We start from the raw sequence: 19,674 nt of genomic DNA, 5'->3' as shown, positions 1-19,674 counted from the left end.
AGCCCTGATCTCTTACAGGGGAATATGATAGTACAATTAACCCCTTCAGGTGCCGCACCTGAGGGGTTAATTGTGCTATCATATCCCCCTGTAAGAGATCGGGTGCTGCCAGGCAGCAGGGGGCAGTCTTGTACAAAGTTTGTAGTGTATTCTAACTAGAAGCGTCCCCATCACCATGGGAACGCTTCTGTGTTAGAATATACTGTCGGATATGAAAACTTAGATCTGAAAAAGCTTTTATGCAGACGGATCTTCGGATCCGTCTGTATGAAAGCAACCTACGGCCACGGATCACGGACACGGATGCCAATCTTGTGTGCATCCGTGTTCTTTCACGGACCCATTGACTTGAATGGGTCCGTGAACCGTTGTCCGTCAAAAAAATAGGACAGGTCATATTTTTTTGACGGACAGGATACACGGATCACGGCCTCGGCTGCAAAACGGTGCATTTTCCGATTTTTTTCACGGACCCATTGAAAGTCAATGGGTCCGCGAAAAAAAAAGGAAAATGGCACAACGGCCACGGATGCACACAACGGTCGTGTGCATGAGGCCTTATCCTGTATTTTCTAAAATGGGGTCACTTTTTGGAGTTTCTTCTCTAGGGGTGCATCAGGGGGCTTCAAATTGGACATGGTGTAAATAAACCAGTCCAGCGAAATCTGCCTTCCAAAAACCACAGGGCGCTCCTTTCCCTCTACTCCCTGCTGTGTGCCCATACATTAGTTTACGACCACATATGGGGCGTTTCTGCAAACTACAGAATCAGGGCAATAAATATTGAGTTTTGTTTGGCTGTTAACCCTTGCTTTGTTACTGGAAAAAAATTATTAAAATGGAAATTCTTCCAAAAAAGTGAAATTCTGAAATTTTATCTCCATTTTCCATTAAATCTTATGAAACACCTAAACGGTTAATAAAGCTTATAAAATCAGTTTTGAATATCTTGAGGGGTGTAGTTTCTTTGATGGGGTCACTTTTAGGGTGTTTCTACTGTAGGGGTGCATCAGGGGGGCTTCAAATGGGACATGGTGTAAATAAACCAGTCCAGCAAAATCTGCCTTCCAAAAACCACATGGCGCTCCTTTCCTTCTACGCCCTGACGTGGGGCCGTACAGTGGTGTACGACAACATATCAGGTGTTGCGGTAAACCGCAGAGTCAGGGCAATAAATATAGAGTTTTGTTTGGCTGTTAAGCCTCACCACATAAGTGACACTGGTCAGATTTGCAAAAAATGGCCTGGTCCTTAAGGTGAAATAAGGCTGTGTCCTGAAGGGGTTAAGGACACATGAACTACAGGTACGTCATGTGTATTTCTGATCACCGCCGCTCGGCGGGCGGTGAACGGAACCCGGTGCCTGCTCAAATCGTTGAGCAGGCACCTTGGCTAAATGCGCGGGCGGCTCCCGTGACCCACCGTGTCCGCGATCGCTGCAAAAAGCAGGTCAATTCAGACCTGCAGTTTGCGGCTTTTCAATGTTGCGGCGGCGGCAATGCCATCGGGTCCCCGTGGGGCTGTAGGGGGGACCCGATGGCATGGAAGCCAGCGCGATGCCTAAGGAAGGCATTGCGCTGCCTTCCGGTGACGAGCCAGTGAGATCCAGCCCCCTAGATCTCACAGGCAGAAAGCTGTATGAGTAATACACACAGTATTACTCATACAGCAAATGCTTTCCAATACAGAAGCATTAGAATGCATTGTAAAGGGGATTAGACCCCCAAAAGTTGAAGTCCCAAAGTGGGAAAAAAAAGTGAAAAAAAAGTTGAAAAATAAAGTTTCCCCCCCCCCCCCCAAAATTAAAAGTTTCAAGTAAAAATAAACAAAAACGTAATTTCCCCCAAATAATGTAAAAAAAAATTGGTAAAAAATAAGGTAAAAAAAAATACCTTGAGGGGTTTCTACTCTAGGGGTGCTTTAGGGGGGCTTCAAATGGGACATGGTGTCAAAAAAAACAGGTCCAGCAAAATCTGCCTTCCAAAAACCGCATGGCATTCCTTTCCTTCTGCGCCCTGCCGTGTGCCAGTACAGCAGTTTACGACCACATATGGGGTGTTTCTGTAAGCTAAAGAATCAGGGCCATAAATATTGAGTCTCGTTTGGCTGTTAACCCTTGCTTTGTAACTGGAAAAAAAAATTAAAATGGAAAATCTGCCAAAAAAGTGACATTTTTAAATTGGATCTCTATTTTCCATTAATTCTTGTGGCACATCTAAAGGGTTAATGACATTTTTTAAATCAGTGTTGAATACCTTGAGGGGTGTAGTTTCTTAGATGGGGTCACTTTTATGGAGTGGTTTCTATTAGGTAAGCCTCACAAAGTGACTTCAGACCTGAACTGGTCCTTATAAAGTAGTTTTTTGAAAACTTCTGAGAAATTTCAAGATTTACTTCTAAAATTCTAAGCCTTGTAACGTCCCCCAAAAATAAAATGTCATTCTAAAAATGATCCTAACATGAAGTAAACATATGGGGAATGTAAAGCAATAACTATTTTTGTAGGTATTACTATGTATTATAGAAGTAGAGAAATTTTAACTTGGAAATTTGCAAATTTTTCAATTTTTTTTTGAATATTTGTTTGTTTTTTTATAAATAAAAATGATTTTTTTTTTACTCCATTTTACCAGTGTCATGAAGTACAATATGTGACGAAAAAAACTATCTCAGAATGGCCTGGATAAGTCAAAGCGTTTTAAAGTTATCACCACTTAAAGTGACACTGGTCAGATTTGCAAAAAATGGCCTGGTCCTTAAGGTGAAATAAGGCTGTGTCCTTAAGGAGTTAACTAACGGCTTGATACCGCGTGGACTGAGAGTCCACCTAAGACCGAATCTGTTTTTAAACAAACAAGGACTACTGCGATAAATTTGAAACAATACTTAATAAGTGCTCTATGGACATTATTGTCCTTAGCATAGATTACTTACAAAAATCTATTCTAGAGTCAAAAGACAAGATTGTAGCTATTGAGACTCAGCTTTCAGCTACCATTTCTCCTCAGGAACTCAGTGATCTAAAAAATCAAATTGAAAAAACCCTAGAAGAGCATTGTAAATATATAGAACAAACCAAAAGATCCAAATACATCCGTGATACAGAAGACTACCAGTTAAACCGTGTATACAGATGGCAATGGCAAGAACAGAATACATATGGCCACTACTTAAATGCAGATTACGCATCCTCCTCTTCGGGGAGCGAAAGACCGAATTACCGCAGACAGCGTTTTTTCAACCGGCGCGGGAATCGATCCCGCCGAAAACAAAGAGGATATGGAGGGGACGACACTCTAGTCGAAACAGAGATACCGTCAATGCAGACCAGGTCCCAGGTAGTGACCTAGTCATTAACATCTCTTCTAGAACCCTATCTCCTGCTGAAATATCGGTTCTCTCGAAAGGTCTCTCCTTCTGTCCTATCTCTTCTTTACATCATTTTGATCTTACTCAAGATTTACATAGATTTTATCGCTCACTGCGATTAAAAGCGCATTTTGCATTGTCAACTTCTGGTGATAGAACTATTAGCCAAGATAACCTGTCTGTGTCACACCTGGGTCTTAAATCCAGAAGTAATTTCATGCCTCCTAAATCTGACCATAGTGTTGAAGCTTATATTGATCTTGTTGACAAAGAAATACGACAGGTATTAGAAGCCCAGAAAAAAGGTATATATCCAACATCAAGGAATCTATCTAATATTGAACACATAGCCCTCACAACTTTGACTAACGACTCTAACATTACAATTAAACCCGCCGATAAGGGTGGGGCCATAGTGGTTATGGACACCAAATATTACATCCATGAAATTCAAACTCAACTTTCAGACACAGCAACATATGAGTCAATTCCATCCAATCCCACTTTCAAAATCCAGAAGGAAATTAATTCATGTTTAGACTCTGCTTTACAACAGGGCACAATCGACAAGGCCACATTTGATTTCCTACACAACGACCACCCGACGATGCCAGTACTGTATACACTCCCTAAAGTTCACAAAAATTTAGAAAAACCACCAGGCCAGCCGATTGTAGCCTCTACCAACTCACTACTTTCACCTCTGTCTATCTACTTGGAAAAAATTCTGACACCATTGATCAAAAAAACGGACTCATTTCTTCTAGACACCAGCCATTTTCTAAGCATTATTTCCGATATTGGTCCCTTACACCAAGATGCATTTTTGGTAACACTTGATGTGTGCAGCCTGTACACCTCCATACCTCATGATGGGGGTGTACAGGCCGTTTCTAATATCCTCCAGACTTCATCTTTATCCATCGAACAACAGAATTTCTGTATTGATCTATTACAACTAGTGCTACGACGGAATTATTTTATGTTTGGTGACGAATACTACATACAACGGAAGGGTACAGCAATGGGGGCTAATGTAGCCCCCCCCTACGCAAATGCGTATATGGCAAATTTCGAGACAACACATATATACTCCTACTCTACCTTTCAACATCATTGCAAAATATGGCGTCGTTACATTGACGATATCTTCCTGGTGTGGGAAGGCACTCGCGATTCGTTTGACCAATTTTTCAGTTTCCTTAATAACATTACAGTAGATTTACAATTTACGGTTACCATCAGCAAACACTCTGTTCATTTCCTAGATACGTTAATAGCAAAAACAGATGGTAAACTAACGGTGGATTTATATAAAAAACCCACCGATAGAAATACCCTTCTTCTCTTTTCCAGTAACCATCCTCATAACACTAAAACATCTTTACCAAAGTCCCAATTTATGCGAGTCAGACGAATCGTGACTGAGCCCCACACCAGGGAGACTCGTCTACAAGAAATGTCCCAAAGATTTCGCGCACGCGGCTATCCCCAATCACTTTTAGACACTGAGCTTAAACAAACCGCTCCACATAACACACTTTCTAATAAATCAAGCAACAAATTAAGTCCTGTTCCACGAATACCATTTATTACTACCTACCACTCACTTGTACCGAAGATACACCAGATCATCCGTAAACACTGGCCATTACTCAATAAATTTCATCCAGAAATTTCAGAATTCTCATACCCAATGAGAATGTGTTACAAGCGCCCACGTAACCTCAGAGATTCTCTGGTTCATGCCGATATTGGCCCATTGAAACCCAAATTTATACAGCCTACCCTGGCTCCCTTGAAGAATGGGACGTTTCCCTGTTTAAATTGTGCGCAATGCACCAACGTGAAAAAAGGTAACACGTTTTCTCATCCCCACTCTGGCAAAATTTATAATATCAAAGGCTATTATACTTGTGCAACATCTTATGTAGTCTACATGATCAAATGCCCATGTGGCCAGGCATATATTGGCGAAACTTCTCAATCCATTCGTGACAGGATCAGCAAACACAAATCTGACATTAGGTGCAAAAAAACTGAACTTCCCATACCCCATCACTTTTTACAGTCACAACACACGGTCAGTCAACTACAATTTCAGAGCAGTGTTACATTTATATTTTTTATATACACATTTGGGATCCGTACAGCTAGCCTGCACAGTATCCTCCATAGCAAGTACGGGACTGCTATTACACTGCTGCGATCCTATATGGTGTAGCGCCAGTTGATTATTATTTTATCTTACAATTTCAGATCATTGATCATGTACCAATGCCAAGACGGGGCGGCAACTGCAAACTTTTATTGTGGAAAAGGGAGTCCTTCTGGATTTACGAATTAAAAACTATCACACCATATGGATTAAACCGCGAGTTTGATCTATTAATTTGATCAATTTAGTACAACTAATGTAGTACACTTATGGATATGTCTTTGAATTAAGTTCTCGATCATAATTGTCGTTAATAACTATATGCTCCTTTTTTTATCTTTTTCCCATCTAGACGCGCTGATACATAGGTGTAGGTAGGCCTATAAATATAAATATATTTTGTCTTTTATTATAATTTTGTTCTTAATACATCCTAATCCTCATTCTATTTTATAACTATTTGATGTTAATGGCTATCATATAATTGTTGTGAGGGTCGCTAATATTACAAACGTTACTGTTTCAATTTATCTAGTAATAATCCGAGTACCATTTGTACTTCTATAAACCTATTCAGTTTGTATGAATATATACTACCCTCATTACTGATTATTTTGTACTAACATATACTAATCCATATTTGTAACTAACCCAGACATCCAATGAGATCTATGAGAACTGAGACCGTAAATCCAATCTGATGATGATATATACTACAATAACTCAAGACACAAGATGTTTAATGATCTACATTATGAAACGAACAACTTGACTATATGCCGGTTTTGATTTATTTTGACAAGATACTTTGAATATGTCTCTCTCATGCTCTTCTATATTGGATGGTATTGTTTATTTCTTTGTACATATTGTTGCCTTAAACATCATGATGTCGCTGCCCTTTTTTAAAATCCATATTCTCATACCTAATGCTTTGGAACTATGTGTGTTCCCGTGGGCAATAATATAGATAACACTAACGCATGCGCTATCTGCATACATACCGACTTGCGTTCCAACACACAACCAGACGCCTAGCTATGACGTCTTAATTATGCGCTTTGCGTTCCACACACACACGGGACGCGGCCTGATGACGTCAGACGCCGCTCTCCACGAGTCTGCCCATTATAAACTGACTGCACAACGATAGTCTTCCCTATACCACCAACGATCACACATCGTTTCCACAAGCACATTGGTAAGAACATGATTATTTCTTTTATTTGATCGGGGACTGTATTCTTAATGTCAACTTTGCACATGCTTCTCAGTTGTATAACTTTGCTCTCCTTATAATATATGAAATTTAGTGCTTAATTTGTACTTATTGCCAGTCTGACAACTCCATGGTGGATAATTGGAACTATAGGGCTGATAGCTGGTCATCCATGATCCCCCTTTCCTTTTTTCCTGTTGCCAGGTCTAAAACTATATAAATAATTGATTATCTATATCTAAAATAATTTTGTCCTGGTGCTAATAACTTTTTAGTACATATATTAACACATGACATTGATTTGCGCGGATCTGGAGCTTTTGACCAGCTCTCACCTTGTGGCCCATTTCCTCCACTATGGGTTAGACCAATACCCATTCAGCTGTTTCACCTATGATTTTCTCTTCAATATGTGGACTTCCGTTGCTCTATTATATTACTTTTCAATATTTGATTACTGTGATCCAACAACCTAGTGATGTCATATATAATTTTCTGTATTGCCTACAGGCCGTGATCAAGGTCCGGTTAGGACCGAAACGTTGGCCCTGCTTTCTCTGTTATAATATCCGTTGGTGTTGGATACAACAATAAAATACAATATTCTTTTGAAACATAGTATTTATTGAGTGTGCCGTGGATTTATGTATTATATAATAGTGGCATAAACAGCCTCTCCACTGAGCACCTCTGATTTGGGGACATACCCCCTCATTTTTGTGACGGTGTGCCTTCCAATCTTTTTGACTTAAGGAGTTAACGACTGCCGTAAAAACACGTATGGGTGGTCACTAAGGCCTCTTTCACACGAGCGTGGCGTGTGAGGGCCCGATAAGATGCCGGTCTCTGTTCTATCTTCAGGACCTGGCAAAAGACCTGTGGTGACGTCACTATGGTCCAATCACATGGTTCATCACCATGGTGAGAGACCATGTGATTGGATCATGTGATGTGACGTCACCATAGGTCCTTAGCCGGCAGCTCAACATTACAGAAGAATACAAAGATCCGCAACTACGCGATCAAGTGGACTCGGTGAGTTAATTTTTATTTCTTATTTTAACCCCTCCATCACTATTTTACTTTGCATTCTGTATTCAGAAACCTATTATTTTCCCTTATAACCATGTTATAGGGGAAAATAATACAGATCGGGTCCCCAGCCCGATTGTCACCTAGCAACCATGCGTGAAAATCGCACCGCATCCGCACTTGCTTGCAGATGCTTGCGATTTTCACGTGGCCCTATTCACTTCTATGGAAAAACGCTGAATATAGAGCTTGCTGCGATTTTCACGCAACGCACAAGTGATGCGTGAAAATCATAGCTCATATTAGTGGCGTCGCTAGAGGGGGGCGAGGGGGGGCAATTGCCCCCCCTATGTTGTTCCTTGCCCCCCAGGTGCCCCCCCCGCTGATTCCCCCGAGTGAATACTAATGAGCGCTTCCATTATGGAAGCGCTCATTAGTACAGAAGGACCAGGAAGTGGTGAACGCTCTGTACTCACCACTTCCTGGTCCTCGGCTGTCGGCTGTGCAGGGCTGCGCACAGCGTGAGGTCGCTCTGTGACCTCACGCTGTGCGCGCCAGTTTAGAGCACAGTCGACTGAGGAGGGAGAAAATGGCAGGCGGCGTCCGTCCAGGAGAGGTAAGTGTTTTATTTATTTTATTTTTTTAATAAAAAATGTGGCTGCTGGGGGCATTATGGGGGCTAATAGGAAGCATATGGGGGCTAATAGGAGGCATATGGGGGCTAATAGGAGGCATATGGAGGCATTTGGAGGCATATGGGGCTAATTGGAGGCATATTTGGGGGCTAATTGGAGGCATATTTGGGGGCTAATTGGAGGCATATGGGGGCATTTGGAGGCATATTTGGGGGCTAATTGGAGGCATATTTGGGGGCTAATAGGAGGCATATGGGGCTAATAGGAGGCATATGGGGCTAATAGGAGGCATATGGGGGCTAATAGGAGGCATATGGGGGCTAATTGGAGGCATATGGGGGCTAATTGGAGGCATATGGGGTCTATGGGGCTAATTGGGGGCTAATTGGAGGCATATGGGGGCTAATTGGAGGCATATGGGGGCTAATTGGAAGCATATGGGGGCTAATTGGAGGCATATGGGGTCTATGGGGCTAATTGGAGGCATATGGGGTTAATTTGAGGCATATGGGGGCTAATTGGGGGCTAATAGGAGGCATATGGGGGCTAATTGGAGGCATATGGGGTCTATGGGGCTAATTGGAGGCATATGGGGTTAATTGGAGGCATATGGGGGCTAATAGGAGGCATATGGGGGCTAATTGGAGGCATATAGGGGCTAATTGGAGGCATATAGGGGCTAATTGGGGGCTAATAGGAGGCATATGGGGGCTAATTGGGGGCTAATAGGAGGCATATGGGGGCTAATTGGAGGCATATGGGGTCTATGGGGCTAATTGGAGGCATATGGGGTTAATTGGAGGCATATGGGGGCTAATTGGGGGCTAATAGGAGGCATATGGGGGCTAATAGGAGGCATATGGGGGCTAATTGGGGGCAAATAGGAGGCATATGGGGGCTAATTGGGGGCTAATTGGAGGCATATGGGGTCTATGGGGCTAATTGGAGGCATATGGGGTTAATTGGAGGCATATGGGGGCTAATAGGAGGCATTTGGGGGCTAATTGGAGGCATATAGGGGCTAATTGGAGGCATATAGGGGCTAATTAGGGGCTAATAGGAGGCATATGGGGGCTAATTGGAGGCAAAAGGGGGCTATTTGGAGGCATATGGGGTCTATTGGGCTAATTGGAGGCATATGGGGTTAATTGGAGGCATATGGGGGCTAATTGGGGGCTAATCGGAGGCATATGGGGGCTAAGAGGAGGCATATGGGGGCTAATTGAAGGCATATGGGGGCTAATTGGAGGCATATGGAGCTAATAAGAGGCATAATGGGGGCTAATTAGAGGCATAATGGGGGCTAATTAGAGGCATAATGGGGGCTAATTAGAGGCATAATGTGGGCTAATGAGGCATAATGTGGGCTAATGAGGCATAATGGGGGCTAATGGGGCTAATAAGAAGAATAATGGGGGCTAATGAGGCATAAGGGCTTATAATGGGGGCTAATGAAGCATAAGGGCTGATATGGGAGTGATGAGAGGCATAATGAGGGCTAATGAGAGGCATAATGTGTCATCCACAGATCCCCCATAACAGTGTGTCTTCCACAGATCCACCATAACAGTGCGCCTGTGCACTGACGAGAGACAGAAAGAAGGGGAAAGAATCCGTGGAAGCAAGCAGAGGACGGCACAGCAGATGACTCAATAGCTTCTTTTGTAAGTAAATTGTTTTATTATAACTGTATCCCTGCAGACCGCAACTCTCTCGTATTTTGTAATCTTATTTCTATATACTTATTTTGTTTTTGCCCCCCCATTTTTGACTGTGGTATCTTTGTGCCCCCCCTATATATTGTTCCTAGAGTCGCCACTGGCTCATATGCACAGCCCTATAGAAATGAATGGGTCAGGATTCAGTGCGGGTGCAATGCGTTCAACTCACGCATTGCACCAGCGCGGAATACTCGCCCGTGTGAAAGGGGCCTAAGGGGTTAAACAGTTTTAGGCCTCGTTCACACAAGCAAGGTTTCTGCGCAGGTGCGATGTGTAAAGTGAATGCATCGCACCCGCACTGAATCCTGACTCATTCATTTCAATGGGTCTGTGTACATGAGCTTTTTTTTCACGCATCATTTCTGTGATGCGTGAGAATTGCAGCATGCTCTATATTCTGAGTTTTTCCACGCAGCCCTATAGAAGTGAATGAGGCTTCAGTTAAAAAACGCATTGAAGGCCTCACGCACACGACCGTTTTTCGGTTCCGCATCATTCGCTTCAATGGGGCCGAAAAAAATGCGGACAGCAAATGCTGTCCGTATCCGTTGCTCCGTTCTGAGGCCCTGCAAAAAAAATATAGCATTTCCTATTCTTGTCTGTTTTGAGGACAAGAATAGGCATGTCTACAATGGGCCGCCCGCTCCGCAAATTGTGGAAGGCACACGGACGGCTTCAGTTTTTTACGGATCCGCGGTTTGTGACCGCAAAAAACGTCACAGTCGTGTGCATGTAGCCTCTTCCGGATGTAATCCAGATGCAGTCCGGGTGCGATGCGTTTTTCACTGATGGTTTCTAGGAGATGTTGTTTGTAAACCTTCAGGTTTATCTCACGCGAGTGAAAAATGCCTCAAAACGCATTGCACCCGTGTGGAAAAAACTGAACAACTGAACGCAATCACAGACAAAACTGACTGAACTTGCTTGCAAAATGATACGAGTTTTACTGAGCGCACGATGAATGCATCCTGAGCCAATCTGTACCATTCTGTGAAAGAGGCCTTATACATTTTTGAATTGACTACAACCAGTGGTGAGGCATTACTATTTTCTGGCTGGTGAGACCCCTGTAGAGAAAAAGCAATAAAAAAAGTGTTATAGACTGATACAAGGTAACAAACCCTCAGTTGTGAGAGAAATGGGTCCGGACAAGTTTTCAGCCAAAATAAAATGTTCTAATTTACTGATAGCAAGCAGAGGTATTAAAAAAGTGAGATATTAAAATACATAAGGGGAGATCAATAAGATGTTTCATACATCAGTTTTAGGCCCCTTGCAGACGAGCGTGTCCGGATAAGGTCCGGATGCGTTGCGGGAAAATGTGCGATTTTTCCACACAAGTGCAAAACATTGTAATGCGTTTTGCAAGCGCGTGAGAAAAATCGGCATGTTTGGTACCCAAACCTTAACTTCTTCACAGAAGTTCGGGTTTGGGTTCGGTGCTGTGTAGACTGTATTATTTTCCCTTATAACATGGCTATAAGGGAAAATAATAATAATAGAATTCTTAATACAAAATGCATAGTACAATAGGGCTGGAGGGGTTAAAAATATATATTTTTTTAGCTCACCTTAATCCACTTGCTCGCGCAGCCTGGCTTCTCTTCTGCGCGAACAAGTGGATTAAGGTAAGTTAAATCACTATTTTACTAAGCATTCTGTATGAAGAATGCTATTATTTTCCATTATAACCATGTTATAAGGGAAAATAATAATGATCGGGTCCCCATCCCGATCGTCACCTAGCAACCATGCGTGAAAATCGCACCGCACTTGCTTGCGGATGATTGCGATTTTCACGCAGCCCCATTCACTTCTATGGGGCCTGTGTTGCATTAAAAACGCACAATATAGAGCATGCTGCGATTTTCACGCAACGCACAAGTGATGCGTGAAAATCACCGCTCATGTGCACAGCCCCATAGAAGTGAATGGGTCCGAATTTAGTGCGGGTGCAATGCGTTCACCTCACGCATTGCACCCGCGCAGAAATCTCGCCCTTGTGAAAGGGGCCAAAAGGCTCTCTGCAGCCAGGAAATAGCCGTTTTTTTACGCGATTCGCCGCAAATAAATTTGTATCGAACCAAAGTTTTTCTAAAAATTCTGTGAACCAGCCGAATGGAATTTTTGAAAATTTTGCTCATCTTTACTTACAATCTAATCGGGGGGGGGGGGGGGGGGGGGGTGCACACTGTGTGACCAGCAAATTATTACAATAGAGGGAGGAAGGGGGGGGGGGGGGCGGGGGGCCGCACACTGTGCCACCAACCTATTATTACAATAGAGGGAGGGGGGGGCCGCACTGGCCACCAATGATATTCAAACTGGGGAGGGGGGGGGCGGGGTCTGCCCCCTGCTGCCTGGCAGCCCTGATCTCTTACAGGGGGATCTGATAGTACAATTAACCCCTTCAGGTGCGGTACCTGAGGGGTTAATTGTGCTGATCACGGCCCCCTGTAAGAGATCGGGTGCTACCAGGCAGCAGGGGGCAGTCATGGTCACAGTTTGTAGTATATTCTAACTAGAAGCGTCCCCATCACCATGGGAACGCCTCTGTGTTAGAATATACTGTCGGATATGAGTTTTCACGATCTATCTCATAGAGGCGTTCCCATGGTGATGGGGACGCTTCAAGTTAAAATATACCATCGGATTGGAGAAAACTCCGATCTGATGGTATAAAAGGGACTCCTGACTTTACATTGAAAGTCAATGGGGACGGATCCGTTTGAAATTGCACCATATTGTGTCAACGTCAAACGGATCCGTCCCCATTGACTTGCATTGTAATTCAGGACGGATCCGTTTGGCTCCGCACGGCCAGGCGGACACCAAAACGACTTTTTTTTCATGTCCGTGGATCCTCCAAAAATCAAGGAAGACCCACGGACGAAAAAACGGTCACGGATCACGGACCTACGGACCCCGTTTTTGCGGACCGTGAAAAAATACTGTCGTGTGCATGAGGCCTTATTTGAAGTTCAAGTAATGATTTTGTTCTGTAATATATAGTAGTATTGTATTAATACTATGTTCTGTTTATATTAGTATTGCAGTTATACTATGTACTGTTTATAGTAGTATTGTATTTATACTATGTACTATTTATAGTAGTATTGTATTTATATTACGTACTGTTTATAGTAGTATTGTACTTATACTATGTACTGTTTATAGTAGTATTGTATTTATACTATGTACTGTTTATAGTAGCATTGTATTTATTCTATGTACTGTTTATGGTAGTATTGCATTTATACTGTGTACCATAGCGGCAGACCATACGGCTGCTATGGGGCCCAGGGCCAGAGGGGGCCCAGTTGGGATTATCTCCTCTTCTACTGGGGTGAAAACTTGGTCAGGATTCTATCCTCTAAAGAAACAACTTTTAGCAAAAGAGGCAGTGGGAAAAAATGGCCCGAAGGTCATTGAAAGGGGTTTAGACGGAAACTTTTCCGTCCTGTGTGAGGGTCTGGTTTGATCCTTGCTATGGGTCCCTTACTTCTCTATGTATGCCACTGCTGTGTACCATTTATAGTAGTATTGCGTTTATACTATGTACTGTTTATAGTAGTACTGTATTTATATTATGTACTGTTTATAGTAGAATTGTATTTATCTGTGTTCTTTTTATATTAATATTGTAGGTATACTAGGTACTATTTATATTAGTATTTTATTTATACTGAGTACCATTTATAGTAGTATTGCAGTTATAATACGGTATGTACTGTTTATAGTAGTATTGTATTTATACTACATACTATTTATAGTAATATTGTATTTATACTATGTACCATTTATAGTAGTATTTTATTTATACTATGCACCTTTTATTGTAGTATTGTATGTATACTATGTACTATTTATAGCAGTATTGTATTTATACTATGTACTATTTATAGTAGTATTGTATTTATACTATGTATTATTTATAGCAGTAAAGTATTCATACTATATACTGCTTATAGTATTTTGTATTTATGCTATGTACTGTTTATAGTAGTATTGTATGTATACTATATACTATTTATAGTAATATTGTATTTATAGTATGTACTGTTTATAGCAGTATTGTATTTATACTTTGTACTATTTATAGTACTATTGTATTTATAGTAGTATTGTATTTATACTATATACAATTTATAGTAGTATTGTATTTATACTATGTACTCTTTGTAGTAGTATTGCACTCGCACTGAATGTGGACCTATTCATTTCTATGGGGCTGTGCACATGAGCGGTGATCTTCACGCATCACTTGTGCGTTGCGTGAAAATCGCAGCATGCTCTATATTGTGCGTTTTTCCCGCAACGCAGGCCCCATAGAAGGGAATGGGGCTGCATGAAAATCGCAAGCATCTGCAAGCAAGAGCGGATGCGGTGCAATTTTCACGCACGGTTGCTAAGATGACAGTCTATTCACTGTATTATTTTCCCTTATAACATGGTTATAAGGAAAAATAATAGCATTCTTTAATACAGAATGCTTAGTAGAAGGTCAATTGAGGGTTAAAAAAAAAAATATTAACTCACCTCCTCCTCTTGATCGCGTAGATCACTTACTTCTTTAATAATGAGCTGCCGGCTAAAGGACCTGTGGTTACGTCACATCACATGGTTCAATCACAGGGTCCATCACCGTGGTGATGGACCATGTGATGAGCTCAGTGACGTCACCACAGGTCCTTTGACAGGTCCTGAAGAAATAATAGGAGACTGGCAGCTACGCGATCAAATGGAGGGGGTTAGTTAATATTTTCTTATTTTTTAACCCTCAATTGACCTTGTACTAAGCATTCTGTATTAAGAATGCTATTATTTTCCCTTATAACCATGTTATAAGGGAAAATAATTACATCTACACAACACCGAACCCAAACTTGAACTTCAGTAAAGAAGTTCGGGTCTGGGTACCACATTCAGTTTTTTATCACGCGCGTGCAAAATGCATTGCACCTGCGCAATAAAAACTGAACGGAATGCAATCGCAGTCAAAACTGACTGCAATTGCGTACCTACTCGCTCTGGTTTGCCGCAATGCACCCGGGACGCATCTGATAGAAGAGGTTCTGCAGACATCTATGTGGACTCAGCTGACGACGGTGTAAAGGAGTGCGCTTCTTCTTGGCGCTAACATCGACCTGTAAGGCTGAGTTTATACTTGAGTTATTTGGTCAGTTTTGGCCCCGTGACTGCCCAAATACAGTAATTCAAATGTGCAGTGATTCTAAGAGCGACGCCTGTCATCTGCATGTCAGTACACATTATTATTTCACTACCAAAGCAGACTCCCTATGGGTGTTACTGCAGACGAGCATGTCCGGATTGTGTTGCACTACCTCTATGTATTGCTACTTTGCGATTTAACACTAACAAGATTTTTATGGCAGCCCCACCTGATCACTTATCTTCCCTTCCACCTCCAGGCATGTTTTAGCATTTTATTACAAGCCTCTATTTATATACATCTGTGTTATACTATTCCTCAGGAGTGATTCTTACCACATCTTTTGATGTGCTTTTGTGTCTTTTGTCATATTTATATATTTAATAACATTACTGATTATTTTAGCCTGTTTAGTCTCAGTTAGCTTTTTCAGGATTAAACGCTTATACAAGTAGAGCCCCCTGACAGAGTGGAAAGGGTGTCAGCAGTCAGTTTGCGTTGACGTCACTGATTATTTTGCCCTTCCTCTGATCCGTCAGAACAAAAACCCCACAAAAAACAGATACTGTCTGTGGAGTATCCGCCTTCACTCATCACCATTTGGTCAGTAATCCACCAGTATTGCTAATGCCCCAAAAAAACATGAGTGGATCCAAAACAGAGATGACACGTGAATGGAATATTTGCATGTCTTCTGTGTTTTTGTACCCACTCCTGTTTTTTGGCTACCAAATCATAAGCCAATTCTGATGGGACCATACAGGCCTTAAAGCTGCTACACAGACAGGATCCGTTGTGCATCTCATTTTTCCTTCCTTCTGACAGATCAGAAGAAAGGTCAAATAAATAATGTCAGCCAGGCTGAAAGGCAAAATAGTGGCTCAGTCATGAAGTGGGGAGGGTAGGAACAGCATGAGAAGTCCACAGAGTGGCCCTATGACATAGTGGTAAGGTGGAAGCAGCATGAGGAGGCCACAGAGTGGCACAATGACAGAGTGTGTAGGTGGAGGCAGCAGCATCAGGAGGAGGCCACAGGGTGGCACAACGACAGTGTGGAGGTGGTGGCAGCATCTGGAGGCCACAGAGTGGCAAGGTGACATAGTGTGGAGGTGGCAGCAGCATCATGAGACCACAGAGTGGCAAGGTGACACAGTGTGGAGGTGGCAGCAGCATGAGGAGACCACAGAGTGGTCTGTGTCTGACGAACCCACCGACTCTTGGCTGGGGGTGTGCGATGTCACTTGCGACAAAGTCGAAGATCGAGTCAATCATTCAAGAACCGCTGGGTTGCTGGTCAAGACACGACTGCTAGATGACACTGGGAGCTCAGGCCTCTCAAATTGACCCCTGCTGCCATGGCCCCTTACTCTGCTGTGACCTCTGTCTGCCCGAGAAGCATTTAGGCCTCTGCTACTCCCCTGTACAGTGCTTGGCACTTCTCTGTCTGACATACTGTTAGATGAAATAAATAAATAAAAAGGAAATTAAAACACCCCCAAAAAGTCTGTAATTTTCTCACTTCACCACAAAACAGTTAATGAGCCCTTTTTTTCTTTGCTAATACACACAAAAAGGGCTTTAGAACATATAGCTGCACAGCTGAACAACAAATATATTTTTATTTTGCCACTAATACACGAAAAAAAGGGCTTTAGAACATATAGGCCTCTTGCACACGAACGTATGCGCCCCGTGGCCGTGCTGTGGCCCGCAAATTGCGGGACGCAATGCACGAACACCCACTGTGGGGCAGCCGCAGCGGATCGCGGACCCATTCCGCAAAAAGATAGGACATGTTCTATCTTTTTGCAGAACGGAAGTATGGGACGAAACCTCAGGGAAGCACTCCGTAGTGCTTCCGTAGTGTTCGGTTCCGCACCATTCCACATCTCCGGATTTGTGGACCCATTGAAGTGAATGGGTCCACATCCGTGATGCGAAATGCACATGGAACAGTGCCCGTGTATTGCGGATCTGCAAATGCGGTCCGCAATATGGCCACGGAGCGCACACGTTCATGTGCAGTAAGCCATAACTGCACTGCTGAACGGCAAATATATATATTTTTTGCCACTAATACACAACAAAAAGGGCTGTAATTTTTTCACTTTACCACAAAATACTAATAAGCCATTTTTTCCCACTAATACCAGCCAAAAAATGCTTTAGAACATATAACTGCACTACTGCACAAGGGCAAATAAGACGTAGAAATATTTCCTTGTAATAAACCCTGTTAATGGCTGTATCACACAGCGCTTGTATCCTAATAAGAACGGTTTGCTGGAATTACAGAGCTGCATAATGGCAATTTGGGTGCCCAGTCAGTGCAGCAAGGTGTAATAGGATTGTTCCTATTACCTAGGCTGTAACCTCCCCTATTGAACCCTGTTCAACATAAAAGCTGTGAAATGATTCCTCCCATCCTTTCCCTACTCCTTGAATGATCTTTTTCTGCACTTGTAAATAGTTTATTTTTTTAGCACAATAAAGGTTTTTCTAGCACTGTCCCTAGCGTCTGCAGACGTCTCTCCCTGCACTAAGTGCACTGGTAAATGGCAGAATCCAAGATGGCTGAGGCTATTTATAGGGCTGTGACACCACAGGGCTGGCTGCTGATTGGCTGCATGCATGACATTATGGGTGATCCTGCCTTCCCAGAGTTCCTTGCTCCATGTCCTCACATGTGCACCAACCATTTTAGGAAAAAATAGATTCGTTACCACGAAGCGTGAGGAAATTCAGTGCAAATCGATTTTTTCCTGAAATTCGGATCGAATTCCACTTCGTCAGCTGTGAGGTGAACACCATTGCTTTCATATGTGGTGTATTTAGTGATCGTCTGGAGGCAGAATTACACCCCCTCCGGCAAAATACAATAACTGTGAACCCCTAAAATGAGGATGTGAATTTAATACCCCTCATGTTAAACGCACAGGACAAATGATATTAACTGTGGTAATGTATAATATTAGGAGGCTGCGGGTGACCTACATTACATTGTGTGCACAATATTCAGACCTTGTTCTGTGTCCCAGTTTCATCGCTCAGTCCACTTGTTGTGGAGGAGATATGGACACAGAGGAATTAAATGTGTTCCAAGGATAGAAAACTGCCCAGGGCATTGGATAAGCTCTTAGGAATTGACATTAAGATCCGAAACCTGTCACCTCTGGAGCTGGAGGCTTCAAGGCGAGTGCACTGCCATAGCAAACCTGTCACCTCTTGTCTGGTTTCCTTTTTAGACTTGTAAGTTATCCCTATGCAGAGGTGGCGGTGCACTTGATAATGAGATGCTAACAGGCCCTGCCACCGCACAGCCTGCTGCTGTGGACGTTTATCTCCCCTCCTGATTTACATATAAAGCGCGTGGTACAAGAACTCGCTGGGAAATGCATTATTCCTCTAACACCTATGCAAATAAACAGATCCCCCAGCTTCCCTCTAAATCTCCTTTCTACATGCTCTCGTCACATATCAGCAGGTATGGCGGTGACAGCTTTATACATTATACAAGAGATGGGATTACAAGGAGGCAATGCATTCTATAAAAGGGAGAGGCTGACATTTAGATGTTCATCGGCATACTTGATTCTAAAGGTGAGAATTGACTGAGCTGAACCTCTGCAGCAATATGCTATGCAGAAAGCAGGGTTACTTACTTGATTGCTATCAATATGTTTGCTGCTACATACAGTTAAAACCAGAAGTTTACATACACTATATAAAAAAATATGCATGTTTTTTTCAATATCTGACATGAAAGCACAATAAACATTTCCTGTTTTTGGTCAATTAGGATTCCCATTATTATTATTATTTGCCAAATGCCAGAATAATGAGAGAGATAATGTTTTAAGGCATTTTTATTACTTTCTGCAAAGTCAAAAGTTTGCATACATTTCATTAATATTTGGTACCATTGCCATTAACCCCTTAAGGACTCTGCCATATTTTACGTTAAGGACCTGGCCATTTTTTGCAAATCTGATCAGTGTCACTTTATGTGGTGATAACTTTAAAACGCTTTTACTTATCCAGGCCATTCTGAGATTGTTTTCTCGTCACGTATTGTACTTCATGACAGTAGTAAAATTGAGTAAAAAAAATATATATTTTTATTTATAAAAATATTCAAAATTTACCCAAAATTTAGAAAAATTTGCTAATTTCCAAATTTCTATTTCTCAATTTTTATAATAGATACTAATACCTCCAAAAATAGTTTTTATTTAACATTCCCCATATGTCTACTTCATGTTTGGATCATTTTGTAAATGCCATTTTATTTTTTGGGACGTTAGAAGGCTTAGAAGTTTACAAGCAAATCTTGAATTTTTTTCCGAAAATTTCTAAAACCCATTTTT

Source organism: Bufo gargarizans, chromosome 2 (assembly GCF_014858855.1).
Source record: "Bufo gargarizans isolate SCDJY-AF-19 chromosome 2, ASM1485885v1, whole genome shotgun sequence".
NCBI classification, from domain to species: Eukaryota; Metazoa; Chordata; class Amphibia; order Anura; family Bufonidae; genus Bufo; species Bufo gargarizans.
This window is presented reverse-complemented; position numbering follows the sequence as displayed.